The 16,068-nt window shown below is 47.9% G+C and overlaps 1 protein-coding gene and 1 pseudogene across 1 annotated transcript in view; one reads left to right on the forward strand and one right to left on the reverse strand.

Annotated features, from left to right (window-relative positions):
• Positions 1-16,068, reverse strand: part of VEPH1 (ventricular zone expressed PH domain containing 1) — a 662,929-nt gene that overhangs the window by 229,506 nt on the left and 417,355 nt on the right. The window lies entirely within an intron of this gene.
• On the forward strand, positions 513-1,548 carry LOC120997440 (annotated as a pseudogene).

The raw sequence follows: 16,068 nt of genomic DNA on the forward strand, positions 1-16,068 counted from the left end.
CCTGAAGTCTTCCACCCATTTGCAAGACATCCTAAAAATTGCCAGGAAACTTTGCATGCACTTCAGCCACTCGTACACCGCAAAGCACACCCTCCTTGAGCTGCAGCATCAGAATGGCATCCCCCAACATAGGCTGATATGTGACGTTTCCACCCGTTGGAATTCCACCCTTCATATGTTGGACCGACTATACGAACAGAGAAAGGCCATCAACGATTTCTTGATGATCCAAGCGGACAGGAGTGGTCCTCTGTGTAACTTTGATGTCAGCCAGTGACACCTGCCATTTGCTCGGGCCCTTTGAGGAGGCCACGTTATTTGTCAGTTGTCAGCACTACGGGATGAACAATGTCATTCCATTGCTTCATGTCCTGGAACAGATGCTGGAAAATCTGGCTGGTCAGGGGACTGGAGACGTGGCACCTAGAAAGATGGCGGCAGAGTTTGATACATTTGTCTCTCAAGATCTCTGTTTACAGTCAGTGAAAGGGTACATAATTTATAGCAAGGATATGCAAACACCAACCGATGGGGTGTTAACCCCCAGAAGTAGGTCATCGGCACAAATGAGCAGTCATTTTCACAGCCTGAGGTATCCTCCCCGAAGCTTGACCTCTGCAGGTCGACGGTCTGCATTGCGAAGCTTGTCTAAAAGTAAAATCCCACAGTGCACCCCCTTGGAGGAAACTCTTGATCCGGCACAGGCTGCTTTGTTCCTTCAAAAACAATGGACTCTGTACGGCGTGACACCGATGTATAATTTCTCATACACCAGACTGAAAGAGTATTCCAAGCACCTGTCTGTCTACATAGCTGCTAAGAAGCAGAAGGGTCTTTCCATTGAAGTGGGCTCAGAGCCGAACCTAAAAGCCAAATTTTCCTGTTTACCTGGACTCAAAGGAAAGGACAGAGATCCACTGGCTCTGTTCATACAAATTTCATCCAAGCCTCCACTCACCAAGGCAAGCACAAAGGACCGGATTGTGTGGACAGGTTGGTTCTGCGGGACGTACACAGAGGACGATCTATTGGAGGTGTTACTAAAGACATTTACTTGCCTCCCGCTCTTCCTGTATAATGGCTCCGTGGCGCTGACGACTATTGTAGGAACATGGTTACAAAGAAGCTTTTACTGTTGTTTCTGTAGGCTGGTGATCAGTTCTCAGGACCTTACGTGGCTAGCAGCGATGTGGACCGGGTACGACGTGTCTTGATCAGTGTCGGCCACAGAGCTTGTTTTCTCTGTGCCAGTCCAACCTCGCATGGACATTTCTTATGCCATCCACGCAGAGGACTTCAAGACTTTATGGAATGATATTCATAAATCAAAGGACAAGGTCATGTTGGAGGAAGTGGACAATTTATTCCAATGTCTTTACTCGCAGTTCTTCAGACACTTTAGAATTCACTTATCAGCAACCCAGCTCGTCAAGGTGATGGCCTCTGTGGCATCAGCGCATTGTGAGGGAAAAGTTCCTCAATAAGGACTACCTAATCCGAGTGCTGGGATTCATCATGGAGCTGGCCATCAATAACATCCAGTGTTGAACACATGGACGACTCTCATCGTGGACCTTGTCCACAATGTTCGGGACCCCCCGGATGTCTTACATGTCTTAGACATGATCCCTGAAGTGCTTACTACATGTTATACCGCTTCTTACCATTCTGTTACAGCGGCTGTGAGACCTGCACATACTAAGGCTTATTTATGAAGATTTTCAGGTGTTGCCTGTACCGATCAGTTACCCTCCAGCTATGAATATGTAGCCTGCACTGTAGGAATGAGCTGGAGTCGGTGTGTTTGCTGGACTGTCCTCCAGTTATCAGCCATAACCCCATAAATTTCATGATCAATATGCATTTCCATCGTGGTCACCCTGACACTGGTCGTCATTCCATTCTTGTGGATGAAGCACTTTTTTATTTATATTTCAATTTCCCTTTTAAATCTTGTGGTTTTGCCCTTTTATGTGTGTTAATGTCCTGCTTGTTAAGTAAATGTTTTTTGTCTCCCCCGTTCCAAAAAAAACAAAGAATTGGCTTGTGATTTGGTTGCCAAAAGCAGGAATGGGTACAAAACACAGAAGACATGCAAATATTCTGTTCACATGTTATCTCTGTTGGATCCACTGCTGTTTTTTTTTGGGCATTAGCAATACTGATGGATTACTGACTGACCGAGTGAAGGTGGATGCTCCACAGACAGGATCCGTTTTTGCGGGTTATTGTTCTGACGGATTAGAGGAAGGGCAAAATAATCAGTGACGTCAACACAAACTTACTGCTGACACCCACTCCACTCTGTCTGGGGGCTCTACTTGTATAAGCGTTTAATAGAACAGGTTCTGTAGACATCCATGTGGAATCAGCTGACGATGGTGTAAAAGGAATGTGCTTCTTCTTGGCGCTAACATCAACCTGTAAGGCTGAGTTATTTGGTCAGTTTTGGCCCTGTGACTGCCCTAATAAGTGAAGTGTGCAGTGATTCTAAGAGCGACGCCTGTCATCTACATGTCATACGGACTCACAGTATTATTTCACTACAAAAGCAGACCCTATGTGTGTTACTGCAAGGCACAGTGTTCTACACCACTATAAAGGCTCTCTGCAGCCAGGAAATAGCTGTTTTTTAACATAATTCGCTGCAAAAAAATTCTCAAAAAATTTGGCGAACCAGCGTATCAAATTTTTTTAAAATTCGCTTATCTCTAGTAATAAATGAATGGTAAAAAAAATTGAAATACAGCTTTTTCCCAGAGACCACAACCGCTTACATGTACCTAATCGCTGCGATTGCAGAGATTTATGGGAGTCTTCAGGAAGGCAGCTTATTCAGTACCTATTCAGAGCAGTGGTTGTCAAGAGCTGCCCAGAAATCTGTACAAGAAATAACTCACTTCTATAGCAGGCATATTTAAGGGAAGGTTGGTGCTATAGAATTAAATTGGTGTTTTTTTTTACATGACCAGATGCAAATTAAATGAGGGATAAGAAATCATTGTTATGATCATTCAGTCTACATACAGTTTGCTCATTTTAGGACTCCTCAGTGCGTCATTTACAAGGGCTAATAATGCTGAATCTGCAAGGTAAGTACAATTCACTTCTTTATTGCAGCATATTCCCCAGTGTTGTCCTCTTTCTTACCAAAACATGAAATCCTCTTTAATACTTTTAATTGTTTAAATATTTTGAAAAACTTTTTTTTACAGTTTTTACTTTTGCGTTTTAGTCCCTCTAGTCCCTTATACCATAGACTGCAATGAAGGAGCAATTAGAGTCCAGAGGGATCTCCCTTACCCTCACTAACCTCTCAGATGCCGCTAATGACCACAGTTTCTAATGGGTTAAATGACCAGGATAAAAGTTATCATCTATCCTGGTCACTATAGGCGGGTGTCATCTGTTTTACACAGCTGGCACTGGACACATATGGAGAGGACTATGCTCATACTGCTCTATAGATTGGACTGTATTTTCAGTTTGACAGGTTCTTTTTAACATATGCTTTAAGTCAACATAAAAAATACAAACTACAACTTTCAAAACAGTAGCCTACAGCACAACATATCATCATAGCAATGAGTCAAAATAAATACATCTTGTTATGCCAACGGTCCCTGCCCACCACCACCTCTATCCTCTGATGATTCTCCGGTGGTCTGTCACAACCGGTGTCCTTCTGTGGTGAGCACAGCTGCTGGAGCAGTGACACTCCGTCCACTTAACGCAGAATGAGGCCTCCTACTTCCTTGCTCCACCTGTAGGGTGCATGTTTCTCCAATGTCTGTGCACCTTAGTGTTCCCCAACCAATCTGCGCAGGCCGGAAGGACGGATCCGGCATTCTGGTATTTTGAATGCCGGATCCGGCACTAATACATTCCTATGGGGAAAAATGCCGGATCCGGCATTCAGGCAAGTCTTCTGTTTTTTTTGCCGGAGATAAAACCGTAGCATGCTACGGTTTTATTTTTTGCCTGATCAGTCAAAACGACTGAACTGAAGACATCCAGATGCATCCGGAACGGATTACTCCTTATTCAGAATGCATGGGGATATGCCTGATCAGTTCTTTTCCGGTATAGAGCCCCTGTGACGGAACTCTATGCCGGAAAAGAAAAACGCTAGTGTGAAAGTACCCCAAGCCATTTTGCTAAAATCTTGTATTGAACAGCTCCAGTATATGCCAATGAGTCCTGAATATTTATGAGCTGCTGACTTTCTCTGCCCCCAGCTAATAATTCAGTTGGGGGAAAAAACTGTCAATCACTGGCAGGGCATGGAGAAAACCAGAAGCTCATATCAGGACTAGTTGGCATGTTCTAGAACTGTTAGTACTTAGCAGCATAAAACTGGTGACACAGTCCCTTATGGAAGGGTGCATGAGCAATAGGTTCCCGTAGTCTAGTGTCCTGCTAAGGTTCATTGTTTCCACATCTGTTTCCATATCACATATCAAATGCTTAATACCATGATGTTACACAAATATAGTATTACAATTGAATTCAAAAATATTTTTTTTTGTTTCTTGACTTGCAGAAAAGGGAACTTAATTAAAGAAGATGCCCAGTTTTGAGCTGCTATTTATTAGCACTTGCTATGTGGTTGTTTTTTTAATTTTCTATTTTAGTTTACCCTCTTCAGGACAAAGAGGTGATTTGTGGTTACAGTTTAGTTATTGTGCCTACAAGGAGTCTGGGGTAGTCTGAAATCATCTACCTCCTGTCTCATCATTGGTTTAGCCTGCTGCTCTCTCATTTTTCCATGCAGCTCTGCCTCTTCAGATTGGCTGCTGTGTATAATCATGAGCTCACCTAGAAGTCAGTGCATAGGGAGCCGATTTCCATTGCAGCAGGGGCAGACAAGAATTTTGTGTAATTGGCAATTGACACATAAAAATGGATATAATGTTCTGCATTTGAACTGATGATGGGAGTTAAAGGGGTATTCCCATCTGCGACATTGATTGCATATCACTATATTCCTAAGATATGCTATCAACGTCAGATAGGTGCAGGTCCCACCTCTGGACTTGCTCCTATCTCCAGAACGGTGCCCCTGAAGTCAAAGCAAGCCGTGCATGCGCAGTGTGCTCTCTTTATCTTTGGGGGCCCTGTCATGGAGACAGGAATGGTCCCACAGGTGAGACCCACACCTATCTGACATTGCTGGCATATCTTAGTGATATATTGTTATGCTGTCAATGTTAGAGATGAAAATAGCCATCTAAAAGATAGTGTTGTCTAAAACATAGGACACACCAGGTCATATAGTCAGTCATTAAAGAACCTCAATATTATAGTTAAGGCAATCAAATAAAATGAATGAAGCAAAGAGACTAGTGAACCATACAGCACAACAATATGACATCAACGTTATGTAGCTATTCGAAAGAAATAAGCATTCTACAGTAATTAACACATTGGAATTTGTCACAGTTAACAAGTGTATGCAGCTTACAATTTCTAAAAATACATGCTTTCATCTAGCTGCTGACAATCTATTATTCTTGCATAGCATAATCATCCACTTATATTGGAATGTAATTATTCAAAATGTAGATTGTAATTATGATAAATCTTGTTTTTCTAAGTAACTGAGCTAATGTTTAAACAGACACAAGGGAAAGTTTTCCTATGATACTGGAAGCTAGTCTGCTTTGATCCTTTCTTATAATCTACACTACTTGGTTGCCGAGAGAAATGTCAAATAATTCAGCGTCTGTGTATAAGTCCCAGAATACGTGATTTTTGTACAAATATGCAAAATGTGCATCGAAAAGGACCAGGTAATCGTCTTGTGAGACCTTCACTCTTACTTTCATGGATAGATTAACAATGTGAAATATATCCATATACGTATGATTTGAATAAAACAGTTTTGTGAAATATGATCACATTATACAAAGAAAAGGTGATAAAAATAACTACATAAGTGAACATACCTGATGTTCGATGATTGAAAGATACCAGTTTCATAGAAGTCTTGTGTCTACAGGAGAATACAGTAGTGCGTAAAAGCACTATTCCACTGCACACTAGATCTTCATGCCTCTATAATATGGACCTGTAGGGACTGTGTGTACTACTGCATAGTGTGTGCAATTCTGAGCTTCTTGTATGGACACTCTACTCTTTCCCTCACAGCTCTCACCATTTACCTTTATTCAGTGTCGACAAATAATTTTCTACTACCTCTTACTTAAAGAGGACCTTTCACCACTATTGACATGTCTGTTTTAATAGCTACATGCTTTCCCTATGTAATAACAATTCTGGAGCATCTATTCTTATGTCTGTATGTTGTGCTATTCCTTTATTATTTCTACTACAAGTTATGAATGAATTGCTAGCAGTCTGCAATAAGGGTACTGAGGGGTGGTAACCAGTTGGGGAAGTGTCCCTGCACAGGCTCAGTTCATCCGATCAGTGCTGCCATTGTCAGACGGTGCAGGTACACCCCCCCAACTGGTTACCACCCCTCTGTACCCTTATTGCAGACTGCTAGCAATTCATTCATAACTTCTAGTAGAAAAAATAAAGGAATGGCACAACATAGAGCCATAAGGATAGATGCTCCAGAATTGTTATTACATGGGGAATATATGAAACTATTAAAAAGGCATGTCAGGAGATGGGACGGGTCCTTTTTAACATTCCCATGAACACTTGCTACATGTTGCACACTGTCAGTTTAAGGCCTCTTGCACATGACCGTATTTTCTTTCCATTTCCATTCCGTTTTTTTTGCGGACCGTATACGGAACCATTAATTTCAATGGGTCAGCAAAAAAAACGGAAGGTACTCAGTGTGCATTTCGTTTCCGTATTTCTGTTCCGCATAAAAATAGAACATGTCCTATTATTGTCCGCATTACATACAAGGATAGTACTGTTCAATGAAGGGCCAGCTGCTCCGTTCCGCAAAATACAGAATGCACACGGATGTCATCCAGATTTTTTGCGGACCGCAACATACATACAGTCGTGTGCAAGAGGCCTAAAGTTTAGTACAGGGCAAACAGCAGATATAGGTTAAAAATACCTAGGAAAACCTCTTTTAACCACTTCCCGACCGCCGATTAACTATAAACGTCAGTTTATCTCTGAATGGACATTCTGGAACGTCCATTCAGAGATCGCAGCTGCACGCTAATCGTGCAGCTGCCGAGCGCAGGGCCCACTGTCAGTGACACCAGGGCACCCCAAGGAGAAGGCAGGGACTGTTCCTGGGTGTCCGTGCCTTCTAGAATGCTGTATACACAGCGCTAAACGAGCACTATGTATATAGATCAGGAAGTGATATGCAGTTTCTTGTCCTGGCCCGGTGGTCATGTGACTGCCGGGGCCGGGTGAGTTCAGGAGCTGTTGGGTCTTCCATAGACCACGATCATCCCTGCACTGAGGCTGTACAGCACTGTATACTGCTGTACAGCCTCTCTGGGGGGTGTATTTCCACTGTAACTGGGGCTACTATGTCAGCCGCAGTTACAGGATAAATCAATAGTGAAAAAAATAAAGTTAAATGTCTCCCAGAGTTTTTTTTAGTCACCTAAGCTCACAAAAAACATAATATCAATCAATCAAAAAGTCATATGTACCCCCAAATGGTAGCGATAAAAACATCACCTTGTCCTGCAAAAAACAAGCCCTCACACAAGACTATAGCCAGGAAAATGAAAAAAATATGTCTCTAAGAAAATGGCAACACAAAAACAATGGGGACCCGAACTTTTGGGCACTAAAAAGGCTGTAAAACAGCCCAGGAAAGAGCTAGAGGGCTGCAAAAGGCAGCAACATGTAGGTAAATCCCCTGCAAACAAATGTGGATAGGGAAATGAATTAAAATTAAAATTAAAAAAATAGAAAATTAACCAATATCAATTGGACAGAGGTCCCATTGCAGAGAATCTGGCTTCACGTCAGCAGAGAATCAGCCTCTTCATGCCATAGCAAAGAATCTGGCTTCATGTCAGCAGAGAATCAGTCTCTTCATGCCATAGCAGAGAATCTGGCTTCATGTCAGCGCAGAATCAGTCTTCATGTCATAGCAGAGATTCAGGCTTCACGTCACCCACCACTGGAACAGGCCACTGTCACATATTTAGGCCCCGGCACCCAGACAGAGGAGAGAGGTCCCGTAACAGAGAATCTGGCCTTATGTCAGCACAGAATCTGTCTTCATGTCATAGCAGAGAATCAGGCTTCACGTCACCCACCACTGGAACAGGCCACTGTCACACATTTAGGCCCCGGCACCCAGGCAGAGGAGAGAGGTCCCGTAACAGAGAATCTGGCCTTATGTCAGCGCAGAATCAGTCTTCATGTCAAAGCAGAGAATCAGGCTTCATGTCACCCACCACTGGAACAGGCCACTGTCACACATTTAGGCCCCGGCACCCAGGCAGAGGAGAGAGGTCCCGTAACAGAGAATCTGGCCTTATGTCAGCGCAGAATCTGTCTTCATGTCATAGCAGAGAATCAGGCTTCACGTCACCCACCACTGGAACAGGCCACTGTCACATATTTAGGCCCAGGCACCCAGGCAGAGGAGAGAGGTCCCGTAACAGAGAATCTGGCCTTATGTCAGCACAGAATCAGTCTTCATGTCATAGCAGAGAATCAGGCTTCACGTCACCCACCACTGGAACAGGCCAATGTCACACATTTAGGCCCCGGCACCCAGGCAGAGGAGAGAGGTCCCGTAACAGAGAATCTGGCCTTATGTCAGCACAGAATCTGTATTCATGTCATAGCAGAGAATCAGGCTTCACGTCACCCACCACTGGAACAGGCCACTGTCACATATTTAGGCCCCGGCACCCAGACAGAGGAGAGAGGTCCCGTAACAGAGAATCTGGCCTTATGTCAGCACAGAATCTGTCTTCATGTCATAGCAGAGAATCAGGCTTCACGTCACCCACCACTGGAACAGGCCACTGTCACACATTTAGGCCCCGGCACCCAAGCAGAGGAGAGAGGTCCCGTAACAGAGAATCTGGCCTTATGTCAGCACAGAATCTGTCTTCATGTCATAGCAGAGAATCAGGCTTCACGTCACCCACCACTGGAACAGGCCACTGTCACACATTTAGGCCCCGGCACCCAGGCAGAGGAGAGAGGTCCCGTAACAGAGAATCTGGCCTTATGTCAGCACAGAATCTGTCTTCATGTCATAGCAGAGAATCAGGCTTCACGTCACCCACCACTGGAACAGGCCACTGTCACACATTTAGGCCCAGGCACCCAGACAGAGGAGAGAGGTCCCGTAACAGAGAATCTGGCCTTATGTCAGCACAGAATCTGTCTTCATGTCATAGCAGAGAATCAGGCTTCACGTCACCCACCACTGGAACAGGCCACTGTCACACATTTAGGCCCCGGCACCCAAGCAGAGGAGAGAGGTCCTGTAACAGAGAATCTGGCCTTATGTCAGCGCAGAATCAGTCTTCATGTCATAGCAGAGAATCAGGCTTCACGTCACCCACCACTGGAACAGGCCACTGTCACACATTTAGGCCCCGGCACCCAGGCAGAGGAGAGAGGTCCCGTAACAGAGAATCTGGCCTTATGTCAGCGCAGAATCAGTCTTCATGTCATAGCAGAGAATCAGGCTTCACGTCACCCACCACTGGAACAGGCCACTGTCACACATTTAGGCCCCGGCACCAAGGCAGAGGAGAGAGGTCCCGTAACAGAGAATCTGGCCTTATGTCAGCGCAGAATCAGTCTTCATGTCATAGCAGAGAATCAGGCTTCACGTCACCCACCACTGGAACAGGCCACTGTCACACATTTAGGCCCAGGCACCCAGACAGAGGAGAGAGGTCCCGTAACAGAGAATCTGGCCTTATGTCAGCACAGAATCTGTCTTCATGTCATAGCAGAGAATCAGGCTTCACGTCACCCACCACTGGAACAGGCCACTGTCACACATTTAGGCCCCGGCACCCAGGCAGAGGAGAGAGGTCCCGTAACAGAGAATCTGGCCTTATGTCAGCGCAGAATCAGTCTTCATGTCATAGCAGAGAATCAGGCTTCACGTCACCCACCACTGGAACAGGCCACTGTCACATATTTAGGCCCAGGCACCCAGGCAGAGGAGAGAGGTCCAGTAACAGAGAATCTGGCCTTATGTCAGCACAGAATCAGTCTTCATGTCATAGCAGAGAATCAGGCTTCACGTCACCCACCACTGGAACAGGCCACTGTCACACATTTAGGCCCCGGCACCCAGGCAGAGGAGAGAGGTCCCGTAACAGAGAATCTGGCCTTATGTCAGCGCAGAATCAGTCTTCATGTCATAGCAAAGAATCAGGCTTCACGTCACCCGCCACTGGAACAGGCCACTGTCACACATTTAGGCCCAGGCACCCAGACAGAGGAGAGAGGTCCCGTAACAGAGAATCTGGCCTTATGTCAGCACAGAATCTGTCTTCATGTCATAGCAGAGAATCAGGCTTCACGTCACCCACCACTGGAACAGGCCACTGTCACACATTTAGGCCCCGGTACTCAGGCAGACGAGAGAGGTCCCGTAACAGAGAATCTGGCCTTATGTCAGCGCAGAATCTGTCTTCATGTCATAGCAGAGAATCAGGCTTCACGTCACCCACCACTGGAACAGGCCACTGTCACATATTTAGGCCCAGGCACCCAGGCAGAGGAGAGAGGTCCCGTAACAGAGAATCTGGCCTTATGTCAGCACAGAATCAGTCTTCATGTCATAGCAGAGAATCAGGCTTCACGTCACCCACCACTGGAACAGGCCACTGTCACACATTTAGGCCCCGGCACCCAGGCAGAGGAGAGAGGTCCCGTAACAGAGAATCTGGCCTTATGCCAGCGCAGAATCAGTCTTCATGTCATAGCAGAGAATCAGGCTTCACGTCACCCACCACTGGAACAGGCCACTGTCACACATTTAGGCCCAGGCACCCAGACAGAGGAGAGAGGTCCCGTAACAGAGAATCTGGCCTTATGTCAGCACAGAATCTGTCTTCATGTCATAGCAGAGAATCAGGCTTCACGTCACCCACCACTGGAACAGGCCACTGTCACACATTTAGGCCCCGGCACCCAGGCAGAGGAGAGAGGTCCCGTAACAGAGAATCTGGCCTTATGTCAGCGCAGAATCAGTCTTCATGTCATAGCAGAGAATCAGGCTTCACGTCACCCACCACTGGAACAGGCCACTGTCACACATTTAGGCCCAGGCACCCAGACAGAGGAAAGAGGTCCCGTAACAGAGAATCTGGCCTTATGTCAGCACAGAATCTGTCTTCATGTCATAGCAGAGAATCAGGCTTCACGTCACCCACCACTGGAACAGGCCACTGTCACACATTTAGGCCCCGGCACCCAGGCAGACGAGAGAGGTCCCGTAACAGAGAATCTGGCCTTATGTCAGCGCAGAATCAGTCTTCATGTCATAGCAGAGAATCAGGCTTCACGTCACCCACCACTGGAACAGGCCACTGTCACATATTTAGGCCCAGGCACCCAGGCAGAGGAGAGAGGTCCCGTAACAGAGAATCTGGCCTTATGTCAGCACAGAATCAGTCTTCATGTCATAGCAGAGAATCAGGCTTCACGTCACCCACCACTGGAACAGGCCACTGTCACACATTTAGGCCCCGGCACCCAGGCAGACGAGAGAGGTCCCGTAACAGAGAATCTGGCCTTATGTCAGCGCAGAATCAGTCTTCATGTCATAGCAGAGAATCAGGCTTCACGTCACCCACCACTGGAACAGGCCACTGTCACACATTTAGGCCCCGGCACCCAGACAGAGGAGAGAGGTCCCGTAACAGAGAATCTGGCCTTATGTCAGCACAGAATCTGTCTTCATGTCATAGCAGAGAATCAGGCTTCACGTCACCCACCACTGGAACAGGCCACTGTCACACATTTAGGCCCCGGCACCCAGGCAGAGGAGAGAGGTCCCGTAACAGAGAATCTGGCCTTATGTCAGCACAGAATCTGTCTTCATGTCATAGCAGAGAATCAGGCTTCACGTCACACACCACTGGAACAGGCCACTGTCACACATTTAGGCCCAGGCACCCAGACAGAGGATAGAGGTCCCGTAACAGAGAATCTGGCCTTATGTCAGCACAGAATCTGTCTTCATGTCATAGCAGAGAATCAGGCTTCACGTCACCCACCACTAGAACAGGCCACTGTCACACATTTAGGCCCCGGCACCCAAGCAGAGGAGAGAGGTCCCGTAACAGAGAATCTGGCCTTATGTCAGCGCAGAATCAGTCTTCATGTCATAGCATAGAATCAGGCTTCACGTCACCCACCACTGGAACAGGCCACTGTCACATATTTAGGCTCAGGCACGCAGGCAGAGGACAGAGGTCCCGTAACAGAGAAACTGGCCTTATGTCAGCACAGAATCAGTCTTCATGTCATAGCAGAGAATCTGGCCTTATGTCAGCACAGAATCTGTCTTCATGTCATAACAGAGAATCAGGCTTCACGTCACCCACCACTGGAACAGGCCACTGTCACACATTTAGGCCACGGCACCCAGGCAGAGGAGAGAGGTCCCGTAACAGAGAATCTGGCCTTATGTCAGCACAGAATCTGTCTTCATGTCATATCAGAGAATCAGGCTTCACGTCACCCACCACTGGAACAGGCCACTGTCACACATTTAGGCCCTGGCACCCAGACAGAGGAGAGGTTCATTCAACTTTGGGTTGCCCCGCAATATAATGGTAAAATGAAAATAAAAATTGTATTGAATGAGGAAGTGCCCTGGAGTAGAATAATATATTGTTAAGGGGAGGTAGTTAATATCTAATCTGCACAAGGGATGGACAGGTCCTGTGGGATCCATGCCTGGTTCATTTTTATGAACGTCAGCTTGTCCACATTGGCTGTAGACAGGCGGCTGCGTTTGTCTGTAATGACGCCCCCTGCCGTGCTGAATACACGTTCAGACAAAACGCTGGCCGCCGGGCAGGCCAGCACCTCCAAGGCATAAAAGGCTAGCTCTGGCCACGTGGACAATTTGGAGACCCAGAAGTTGAATGGGGCCGAACCATCAGTCAGTACGTGGAGGGGTGTGCACAGGTACTGTTCCACTATGTTAGTGAAATGTTGCCTCCTGCTAACACGTTCCATATCAGGTGGTGGTGCAGTTAGCTGTGGCGTGGTGACAAAACTTTTCCACATCTCTGCCATGCTAACCCTGCCGTATCGTCATCGTCCTGTGTTTCCCCCCAGCCACGCACCAGTGATGGGCCCGAGCTGCTTTGGGTGCCACCCCGCTGTGAACATGCTTCATCCTCATCCTCCTCCACCTCCTCCTCATCCTCGTCCTCCTCGTCCTCTAGTAGTGGGCCCTGTCTGGCCACATTTGTACCTGGCCTCTGCTGTTGCAAAAAACCTCCCTCTGAGTCACTTCGAAGAGACTGGCCTAAAAGTGCTAAAAATGACCCCTCTTCCTCCTCTTCCTCCTGGGCCACCTCCTCTTCCATCATCGCCCTAAGTGTTTTCTCAAGGAGACATAGAAGTGGTATTGTAACGCTGATAACGGCGTCATCGCCACTGGCCATGTTGGTGGAGTACTCGAAACAGCGCAACAGGGCACACAGGTCTCGCATGGAGGCCCAGTCATTGGTGGTGAAGTGGTGCTGTTCCGCAGTGCGACTGACCCGTGCGTGCAGCAGCTGAAACTCCACTATGGCCTGCTGCTGCTCGCACAGTCTGTCCAGCATGTGCAAGGTGGAGTTCCACCTGGTGGGCACATCGCATATGAGGCGGTGAGCAGGAAGGCCGAAGTTACGCTGTAGCGCAGACAGGCGTGCAGCAGCAGGGTGTGAACGCCGGAACCGCGAACAGACGGCCCGCACTTTATGCAGCAGCTCTGACATGTCGGGGTAGTTGCGAATGAACTTCTGCACCACCAAATTCAGCACATGCGCCAGGCAAGGGATGTGCGTCAAACCGGCTAGTCCCAGAGCTGCAACGAGATTTCGCCCATTATCGCACACCACCAGGCCGGGCTTGAGGCTCACCGGCAGCAACCACTCGTCGGTCTGTTGTTCTATACCCCGCCACAACTCCTGTGCGGTGTGGGGCCTGTCCCTCAAACATATGAGTTTCAGAACAGCCTGCTGACGTTTACCCCGGGCTGTGCTGAAGTTGGTGGTGAAGGTGTGTGGCTGACTGGATGAGCAGTTGGAAGAAGAGGAGGAGGAAGCTGAGTAGGAGGAGGAGGAGACAGGAGGCAAAGAATGTTGCCCTGCGATCCTTGGCGGCGGAAGGACGTGCGCCAAACAGTTCTCCGCCTGGGGCCCAGCCGCCACTACATTTACCCAGTGTGCAGTTAGGGAGATATAGCGTCCCTGGCCGTGCTTACTGGTCCGCGTATCTGTGGTTAGGTGGACCTTGCCACAGATGGCGTTGCGCAGTGCACACTTGATTTTATCGGACACTTGGTTGTGCAGGGAAGGCACGGCTCTCTTGGAGAAGTAGTGGCGGCTGGGAACAACATACTGTGGGACAGCAAGCGACATGAGCTGTTTGAAGCTGTCTGTGTCCACCAGCCTAAATGACAGCATTTCATAGGCCAGTAGTTTAGAAATGCTGGCATTCAGGGCCAGGGATCGAGGGTGGCTAGGTGGGAATTTACGCTTTCTCTCAAATGTTTGTGAGATGGAGAGCTGAACGCTGCCGTGTGACATGGTTGAGATGCTTGGTGACGCAGGTGGTGGTGTTGGTGGTACATCCCATGTTTGCTGGGCGGCAGGTGCCAACGTTCCTCCAGAGGCGGAGGAAGAGGCCGAGGCGGCGGCAGCAGCAGAAGAGGCCGAGGCGGCAGCAGCAGGAGAGGTAGCAGGGGGAGCCTGAGTGACTTCCTTGTTTTTAAGGTGTTTACTCCACTGCAGTTCATGCTTTGCATGCAGGTGCCTGGTCATGCAGGTTGTGCTAAGGTTCAGAGCGTTAATGCCTCGCTTCAGGCTCTGATGGCACAGCGTGCAAACCACTCGGGTCTTGTCGTCAGGACATTGTTTGAAGAAGTGCCATGCCAGGGAACTCCTTGAAGCTGCCTTTGGGGTGCTCTGTCCCAGATGGCGGCGGTCAGTAGCAGGCGGAGTCTCTTGGCGGCAGGTGTTCTGCTTTTGCCCACTGCTCCCTCTTTTGCTACGCTGTTGGCTCGGTCTCACCACTGCCTCTTCCTCCGAACTGTGAAAGTCAGTGGCACGACCTTCATTCCATGTGGGGTCTAGGACCTCATCGTCCCCTGCATCGTCTTCCACCCAGTCTTGATCCCTGACCTCCTGTTCAGTCTGCACACTGCAGAAAGACGCAGCAGTTGGCACCTGTGTTTCGTCATCATCAGAGATGTGCTGAGGTGGTATTCCCATGTCCTCATCATCATGAAAAATAAGTGGTTGTGCGTTAGTGCATTCTATCTCTTCCACCCCTGGGAAAGGGCTAGGTGGATGCCCTTGGGAAACCCTGGCAGCAGAGTCTTCAAACAGCATAAGAGACTGCTGCATAACTTGAGGCTCAGACAGTTTCCCTGATATGCATGGGGGTGATGTGACAGACCGATGGGCTTGGTTTTCATGCGCCATCTGTGCGCTTTCTGCAGAAGACTGGGTGGGAGATAATGTGAACGTGCTGGATCCACTGTCGGCCACCCAATTGACTAATGCCTGTACCTGCTCAGGCCTTACCATCCTTAGAACGGCATTGGGCCCCACCAAATATCGCTGTAAATTCTGCTGGCTACTGGGACCTGAGGTAGTTGGTTCACTAGGACGTGTGGCTGTGGCAGAACGGCCACGTCCTCTCCCAGCACCAGAGGGTCCACTAACACCACCACGACCATGTCCACGTCCGCGTACGCGTCCCTTATTAGATGTTTTCCTCATTGTTCCCGTTCACCACAATTTTGAGAATGGCAAATTTGGGAATAGTTTTTCACCCCAGAACAAAAACTGTGCTTTTACGGTCACTACAAATAACTTGACAAGCTCAAACAGTACAGATTTGGTTGAATAGAAATGTGAGGCCTATTTTTTTTTGCGCTGTGTGACA

This window comes from Bufo bufo, chromosome 4 (genome assembly GCF_905171765.1).
Source record: "Bufo bufo chromosome 4, aBufBuf1.1, whole genome shotgun sequence".
Classification (NCBI taxonomy): domain Eukaryota; kingdom Metazoa; phylum Chordata; class Amphibia; order Anura; family Bufonidae; genus Bufo; species Bufo bufo.